The sequence below is a fragment of the Sinocyclocheilus grahami genome, unplaced genomic scaffold (genome assembly GCF_001515645.1).
Source record: "Sinocyclocheilus grahami isolate Dianchi unplaced genomic scaffold, SAMN03320097.WGS_v1.1 scaffold603.1, whole genome shotgun sequence".
NCBI classification, from domain to species: Eukaryota; Metazoa; Chordata; class Actinopteri; order Cypriniformes; family Cyprinidae; genus Sinocyclocheilus; species Sinocyclocheilus grahami.
The window spans coordinates 363,547-372,701 of NW_015505782.1; the positions used below are offsets into that span (position 1 = coordinate 363,547).

Sequence of the window (9,155 nt, forward strand, 5' to 3'; positions counted from 1 at the left end):
CTGTGACTTGACTTGACTCATGATAATAAACTGTGACTTGATTTGACTCATGAAGATCTGCTGTCAGTTGACTTGCCTCAGGAGGATCAATGGTGACTTGAAATAACGGGGTGCTGTTGTGTCCGCCATCTTGTGAGCATGTTCTAGTGTGGCCGCCATTTCACGAGCGGGTTGCATCACCGGAGTAGTGATCCGTGAACTTGAATATCCCGGAGCTTGTGGTTGATTAAACTCAGCAGCCACCATTACAGGCCCAGACGCGGTATCACGTTCTTCCTCCGCGATACCCACAGTACACAAAGAGCCAACAGTCAATAAAGAATAATCCATAAACTGACATAGTGACAAACGCGGACCCTCAAGTATGTATAAGCTTAGACTTTAGCGGTTGATTAATGCCATTACAGAAAAAATCTATTAAAACATAGTCCGGTAAATCAGAGTGATAGGCAATGTCCAGATACTCTTGAATGTAATCCTCGAGCGAGCGTGTGCCCTGGTCGAGGGCTAATAACAGTCTTGCAATGTGCATACCTGGCCAGTGTCCACTTGAAATGCCGCTGGATCCTTGTGTGGCCGAGTATTCTGTTACGGGGCTGACGAGACGTGAGACGTGCGGATCCATGTGCAAGCTTTATTTAAAGCAGAGAGGTCAGAAAGACAGGCAGGGTCGAACAATGGCAAACAGGTATATGGCGGACAAGACACAAGAATAATCCTAGGGCTAGCGAAGGTCAACGAACGGCGAACAGAATCAAAAGGGCGAGAGTAAAGGGATAAATCCAGGAAAACAGGCAAAGATCAGAAACTGAGAAAACAGACAAGGCAAGACTAGGCTAGGCTAGGCTAGGAAGCTAACGAGGGCTCTGTAGGGTAGCTATCACTGCTGGCGATAAGTGCATACAATACTCGGCAGTTGAAGGGAGTGAGATGTTAGTGTTAAATAGTGCGTGAGTGACATACAGCTGTGTGCAATCAGTGCTGTGTGCAATCAGTGTAATGAATGATGGGTGATATGCAACAGTGTAGTGCGAGAGTCAATGAAGTGGAAAGGGTGACCTCTGATGGCTAGCAGACAGAAGTTCATGGACCGGATACGAAACAGATTTATCAAAGTTGTAAATGAAACCAAAATTATTGTAGTACGTTTTACAAGAAAATACTATTTCTTGCACTGTTTGTTTGTAATTACCTGTGAAATTTACTAGAAATTGATTTAAAATTTGTTTAAAAGTAAAACCTACACTTCTGTACAAAATTAAAGCACCCATTTAAAGCAACTCAGAAGACTTACAAATCCCAACTAACAGCAAACAAGCTCATAAAACACTTAAATTCTCAGATAAAACAACAACGACACAAACGCAAAAACAATCTGAGGCGCTTACAATGGAAGTAAACCGAAGCAGTGCACCAAAAACACAAAACACAATGGGCCTCATTTATCAATCTAACGTAGAAACGAGTGCAGATCTGTGCGCACAAATCAACTTACGACAGTGTTCACGTGTGATTTATGAAACATTCGTATGCCGCCGATCTCATCGTACGAATGATCGTATGTTGATAAATGTGGCGCCAGAAAACAATCGTCATTTGAATATCACGCCCCTAAAAACACCCAGTTTAAAAAACACTTTAGAAGCCTCGCCCCAAGAGTTTACAACACGGAGAAACGAAACCCGGCCAAAAAGAGGAAGTAATCTCGCTAAAGAGAAATTGATCTTACTCCAAAAACACCCGTTAACCTTGAATTGCAAACAATTAGGCTACATTAATATATGTAAATATACATATATGTATATTAAAATACTGGTAAATATAAACAGCCTATTTAGTTCCCCTCACTCTACAACAAATATTTTAAATGTAACGGTATTCAGAACAGAACAAGAATGAAAAATAAGTAGTTATAAAATTATATTTTTAACTGTAAAATAAAACACAAATTAGGCTATAGTGGCATTCATTATAAACAGCATACAAATGTCAAGCAAAACTGAAACGGCATTGGGCTCAACATTGTCATGTACATTACCATGCCAATCCCTCCGAGAGTTGTCATGACAGAATTGTATTTTACAAATTGTGTAGCATTTCCATCTACACTTGCCTTTAAAACACTATTTTTGACTTTTTTCTGTGGTAATCAACCTGCAAAAGCTGCCAATACAACTTAACTCACACAAACCACAGCACATTTCCACAACCCAAGAGAGGAGGAAAGAGTACCTAAAGGAAGACAGGCTGTTTTCAGACATCAGCATCAGACTCTCCTCAGCATGAGCAGACGGAGACCAGAGTCCAAGCCAAACGGGAAGACGCCCAAAAACAAGACAGCAAGTCAATGACGAGCCGGCTTTCAGCGCTAAAATAAGACCATCATCCCTGAACGGACGTCCCAACATGATCTATTAGTGAAGCGGCATCTACCTGGAAAGCTCTTATGGAAAACAAACAACTCCGACACAAAGCTCAGATGAGTAAACAACATTACAAGGCATCAACGTGAGCTTTATTTATTGTTTTCCGCCCTCCTCTGACACATTGCAATTTGCCATGCACTTAAAGGGACAGTTCACCCAAAAATTTAAATTCTGTTATCAAACTGTTGACGGTAGCCATTGACTTCCATACCATTGAAGGTTTGGTTACCCACATTCTTCAAAAGATCTTCTTTTGTGTGTTCAGCAGAAGAAAGAAACTCAGGCTTTGGAACAACTTGAGGGTGAGTAAATGATGACAGGATTTTCATTTTTGGGTAGACGGTCTCCTTAAACGTGATCAATCAGGAACTGCAGTGCAACTTTGGAGGAGACGCAGACGTTGTGGTTGGTTCACGATGACGTCACGTCGCGACACGTGGGCCGGCAGGTGTGTGGGATAGGGACAGGAGGATGTTGATGTTGGCCCTGACCCAGTTTAAGGCGAGGTGTTGGGTTGCGCTGGGGCCGAATGCATGGTCTGGTTGGGCCGTTCATGAACGTGATCCTCAGCATTAGCAAACATTGGCTTCTTCTCTTACATGCACTGATAATACGGGAATTAACTGTGCTGATTAATTTCGTGGCAACCGAGCGTCCAGAGAACCTGTAAAAAACATGTCGCTTAGCAACAGAGACCAGGTCTGGATCCTGATGCTATTCCTGGACTACAAGATGAAATGCAGAAAAACATAAAAATTCTGTTATAATCAAAATATAATCCAGAAACGAAACAACCACAAACTAGGGCACGATTTGGGATTGTCAGATAAAAATTCCAGGTTTGCTGTTCTTGTTTGAAGGTTTGCACAATTTGGCTGAACTTTTGTACTGTATATACCAATATGGCTAAAAAAATAAAATAAAAATACAATAAATAAATACTACCACTACTACTAATAATAATAATAATATTAAAATGAAAATATAAACATAAAAATCACTAAATAAGAAATTACTAAAGAAATATTACTATTGTAAAAAATAAAAATAAAGTAAAAATTATTTTAAATAATTGTATTATTACTACTACTAAATAAAAAAACTAAGAAATTAATAATAATACTAAATCTAATTATTAATAATACGAGGCCCTCGAGGCTAATTATTATTAATTTCACTGTAAAATGAAAAAATGCATATTTAATAAAACAAAATAATAATAATAATAATAATAATATTAAATGAAAATATAAACATAAAAATCACTAAATAAGAAATTACTAAAGAAATATGACTATTGTAAAAAAATATAATAATAATAATAATACAATCATTTAAATAATTGTATTATTATTATTATTATTATATTTATTATTATTACTACTACTGCTACTACTACTAAATAAAAATAAAAAAAACTAAGAAATTAATAATAATGCTAAATCTAATTATTATTAATACGAGGCCCTCGAGGCTAATTATTATTCATTTCACTGTAAAATGAAAAATGCATATTTAAATCAAATAAAAGTATTATAAAATGAAATGGGAAATACTAGTGTAAAGAAATACAAAAAAATGTATATTTACAAAATCTATTACTACTACTACTACTAAATAAAAATATACCAAAAATACTATTGTAATTTCATGGCAAAATGAAAAATGCATATTTAATAAAATAAAATAATAATAATTCTTATAAAATGAAATAGGAAATATTACTAGTGTGAAAAATACAAAAACTGAATATTTAAGAAAACTACTACTACTACAACAACAACAACAACAACAAAAGAAATTACGGTTATATTTTTAGTAATAATAAAATTGAAAAGAAAAATTACAACCATTACTATTGTAATTTCAGTATAAAATAAAAAATTGTGTATTTAATAAATAATAATAAGTGATAATTATAATATTTCTCATATTTATGGTTGTCGAAACCATTAAACTTTTATTTTGATGGAAAATGAAAGGAATCCCTTAAAGATTCTCTGTTGTTGTGTTTAACGTCACAAGTATGTCAAGATGGTTGGCGTATGATTTGTCTCCCAAATACACATATCAGATGCTAACATTGTCTTCTATGATGAATCTGCAGTTTCATGACCCTTTAACAAAGAATTATTGCAGGGTCATACTATTATACCTTTTGTTAATATATTGAATTGTTATTTTTTTGTTTTCACTTTAAGTTTATTTAGTAAAATTGTTGTGCATTTTTAGCATCTTTATTAGTTACTACACACACACACACACCAGTTAATATTTATTTTCTTGCAAGAAGCATTATTTTAGTTTAATTGAAATACTATTATCATTTGTATGTTTTGAATGAGTATTTTCTGTTTTAATTGAATTTATTCCATTTAAAATTTTAAATTTATACAGGTGTGTGTGCGCGCGTTTCATTGATCTGTATTTTTAGATTGAATAATTTTACATCAACTTAAATTTAAAATGATAAATGTTTCTTTGGCAACTAGCTGAAATAAAATGTTTACATTTAAGGTTTAAATATTTTATTTCATTGAAAGCTTTTAATGTTTTTATTTCATTTTAATTTAATAAATTTTGTAATATTTTTTATAAAATTTATTTTATTTTTAAAAGGTTTTAGAGTTGATTTTAGTTAACTGTAATAATCCTGGTTTCAACTAACAATTTAAGTTTATGATAATATCCCAATGTGACACTTTGCATTGTTTGGTATTTAGTGATAATAAAATTTTGCATGACTAGATCACCATCATGCACAAACTACATTCTAAAAAACCCTCAGAACACCCTAGCAACCACCCAGAACAACCTAGCAGCAAACAACAACATTCTAAAAAAAAAAAAAACTCAGATCACCCTAGCAACCACCCAGGACACCCTAGCAACAAACAACAACATTTGAAAAAAACCCTCAGAACACCCTAGCAACAAACTACATTCTAAAAAACCCTCAGAACACCCTAGCAACCACCCAGAACACCCTAGCAACAAACAACAACAACAACAACATTCTAAAAACAACTCCGAACACCCTAGCAACAAGCAACATTCTAAAAACCCTTCAGAACACCCTAGCAACCACCAAGAACACCCTAGCAACAAACAACAACATTCTAAAAACAACTCAGAACACCCTAGCAACCACCCAGGACACCCTAGCTACACACAACAACAACATTCTAAAAACAACTCAGAACACCCTAGCAACAAACAACAACATTCTAAAAACCCCTAAGAAGATCTTAGTGACCACATAATTACATAACATTGTGCAACTACTCGCATCATACATTCTTAATAAATGTGACTGGGCTACTATGCACGAATAAATATAAATCAGAAATAAAAAAGTAAATAAAGTGATTGTGTGACTTTAATATGGCCCATTGAGGAGCACTTCGGACAGAGGTGAAAGCGCAGAGCTTTACAGCGTCTGTCCCGGACTGAAACTCCTCAGCGTTGAGAGGCTTTTACTAAATAAAGATCTTATGCAACAGTCGCTGCTGTGAAAGGAATAACACACTGCATTCATCTGCTCCACTGAATTCATTACAAAACCAAAAGGCCTCAAGAAATACAATTCTCACGAAGACAGAAGTAACGATCAATGAGGCATTAAAACACATCCTGGATGCTGATTGGTCAACATGGCATTCTTGTGTCACTAAAACACACAGGCAGTCATTCATAAAAGTCATTCATAAAATTAAACCATAATAAACTTAATTTAATTACATCATCTGTGACATAATAATTATGAGTTGTACGAGAGTGATACTGATTTTATACAAACAAGAAGTTAACATTCAGCGAGTTACATTTTAGACACAATATTGTCTGTTTCACCAACAAAAAGCTCTTCAAGCAAAGCTGGATTAGAACATTTTTACATCTCAGAGTTTCATTCCTGAATGATTCTGAACGAATCACTTAAGTCAGTGATTTAATGATCCATTCATAAAGACAGTCACTTGCTTTGTTTCTAATTGAATCTGCTGTTTTGAACAAATGGTTTGAGTGAATAATTCAATGAATCACTCATTAAGACAGGGACTTGCTGCCGCCTACTGGCTGTTTTAGTGTCATTGATTTATCCATGACCGGCCTAAACCAGCCAAGCACACTATTGTGTAATTATCGTTATCGAAAAAAAGAAAAAAAAAATCCCCAAAATATCAAGATATCATTTTTTTGTCAATATCATACACCCCTAGTATATAATTATGTGCATGTTCTTTGTTTATGTCTCATTCTGTCATTAATGAAAGGATGTTTCCAAAAATGATGGCATTCTATTTGTGCAAAAGCAATAACAGCAGACAAAGACAAATGTATTGCACTAATAAGTCAACATTTTTAGACACAAACAGGATGCCATACACTTAAAAATAAAGGTTATTTATTGGCGTCGGTGGTTCCATGAAGAACCTTTAACATCGATGTAATATTTCCGGTCCACAAAACGTTCTTTATAGTAGAAAAAGATTCTTTCGGGTTTTTTTCCAACACCCTAGCAACCACCAAGAACAACCTAGCAACCACTCAAAACCAAAAATAGCTTTTCTCTGGCACTGCTTTCAAAAAATAAAACATATTTTGGGCCTTTCTTTTAAGAGTAAACATGAAATCCTCTTTTCTGGAATGAGTAAAGCAAACTATCCTCAGTGGTCTGGATTCAGGCAGACAGCAGGTCTGTGCGGTCAGTGGTCAGACTGTGATGTAAAGCGTTCACTGGCAGATGCAGCCTGAGACACACAGGGAGAATCCAGTACTGCGGCCCGTCCAATTACACTGTGTATCTCACACGGATCACGAGAGCTATTCACAAACCCGCCAGAGCCACACCACAACCCTCACAAATCAGTGCGAATGCTCGTTTTCAAAGTTTAACTCTGCCACCCAATGAAAACACAGCTATGATTTAAAAAAAAAATTTAAAAAATCATATCATGCTGTAGTCCAGCCAAATACTTCATTAAAAGTGTAACTTGCAGTTTAACTACTAGTTTGAATTTTATTTGCTTTTTAATATTTTAAATTTGTTTTAAACATTAATTTTTATTTTAGTCATGATTAAATATATATATATATATATATATGATTATTATTATTATATTTAAATGGCAAGAAAATAACAACAACAAATAAGCAAATTAATAAATATATGACATAAACAAACACTACTCACTTCAAGGATACAAAAATAGAAACACACTTTTTTTATGTACTATTCTTGGATAACATGATGTCAGTTTGAACACAGTCCAGCAGAGAGAACAAGAGCAGCGCAAAGCCAGCGGGACTCACCAAAAGGCCTTGAAAGCTTCATAAATATCCAGTCGGACTGCATATGAGAGCAGCGTCGTGTCTTCTGTCCGGACGCACAGCTGGCTGAGAACCTGCAGAGAGCGTCCAGACACGGGTTAGTAAAGCCCACTAACCAGCAGTCTGCAGTAAAGCAGCCACACACACACACACACACACACACACACACACACACACACAGAACCTCCTGCTTTTACACTGAGGACGCCTCACAGAACCGGTTTCTCCAGTGCATCTCAGCGGATTTTACTGCATTGCTGTGCATATAACATTCACATGATGCAGGGCTGGCAACAGGTTACATCAACAGGTCTGCTATAAATAAGAGTGTGAATGTCCCACTGTCTCGCGCTATTATTGAACTGCCATTAAACAGGCTGAGGCTTTTTAGTCAAATACAAACAGTGTAACAATTATGAAAGGCAACTGACAAAAATATCAAAATATATATATTTTTTACATGCCAGGTTTAAGTATGCAAATGACACATAATCTAATTAAATATGCACTAATTTGCATGCATTTCCAGAACAGAAATCTGAACATTGGATCAAAATTCTTGTTTCATTTTGTTGACATATTAGAGTCAAAGGGTTTTTTTACAGAGGGGATATCTCCTTTTATCACTCTGTACTGTCAACAGCCAGAAAAACACATTTCCACCATGTTTTAGGAATAGAATGTTGTATAAAATCAGGTGAATGATATCTGAACAAACCCCTCTGTAGAAACCTTCAGAAGTTTAGTGTATGTAACTGGATATTTAAACATTAAATCAATAACATTAGTAAAAAACATTAAATAAATAAAAATCAATCATTAAATAAATAACATTAAATAATTAAATCTACAGACACAAATAGATAAATTGTAATAAAATTAACAATTAAATGTGTATTGTGAAAGTATTTCCACTAGCCTGAAACAACATTAAAAAGCCAAATAGCCCAAAATCTCAAGAAGTTTTTGCCTATAGTGTCTCGCCTTAAAGGGGTCATATGATGCTTTCTTAAAGATAATTATTTTGTGTATTTGGTGTAACAGAATATGTTGACATGCTTTAATGTTCAAAAAACACATTATTTTTCAAATACTGTACATTATTGTAGGTCCTCTATGCCCCGCCTCTCTCAAACGCTTCGTTTTCTACAAAGTCCCTCCTTCCGACAAGCGCAGTCTGCTCTGATTGGCCAGCTGACCCAGTGCATTGTGATTGGCCGAACACCGCAAGCACTCGTCGGAAATGTAACGCCCCTTACAATAATCGCGAGCTTCATCTTTCAAAATAAATGTAAAGACAGTAAATAATGTCATTAGTTTTACCATCAGTTCAAGCCATGTTAACAACATTTTATTTCAATTAGTTGCCAAGGCACTATTTCTAATTTAAGCTTTTTA

At 35.1% G+C, this 9,155-nt stretch overlaps 1 protein-coding gene across 2 annotated transcripts in view; it reads right to left on the bottom strand.

Annotated features, from left to right (window-relative positions):
- The window catches only part of LOC107557462 (solute carrier family 45 member 4-like), a 53,236-nt gene extending 45,393 nt beyond the window's left edge, over window positions 1–7,843 (bottom strand). For both annotated transcript variants that reach the window (XM_016240884.1, XM_016240885.1), the window contains exon 1: window positions 7,740–7,843. The gene's annotated coding sequence lies outside the window, so the exon portion shown is untranslated. The remainder of the gene's footprint in view (window positions 1–7,739) is intronic.
- Window positions 7,844–9,155: the final 1,312 nt, after the last annotated feature.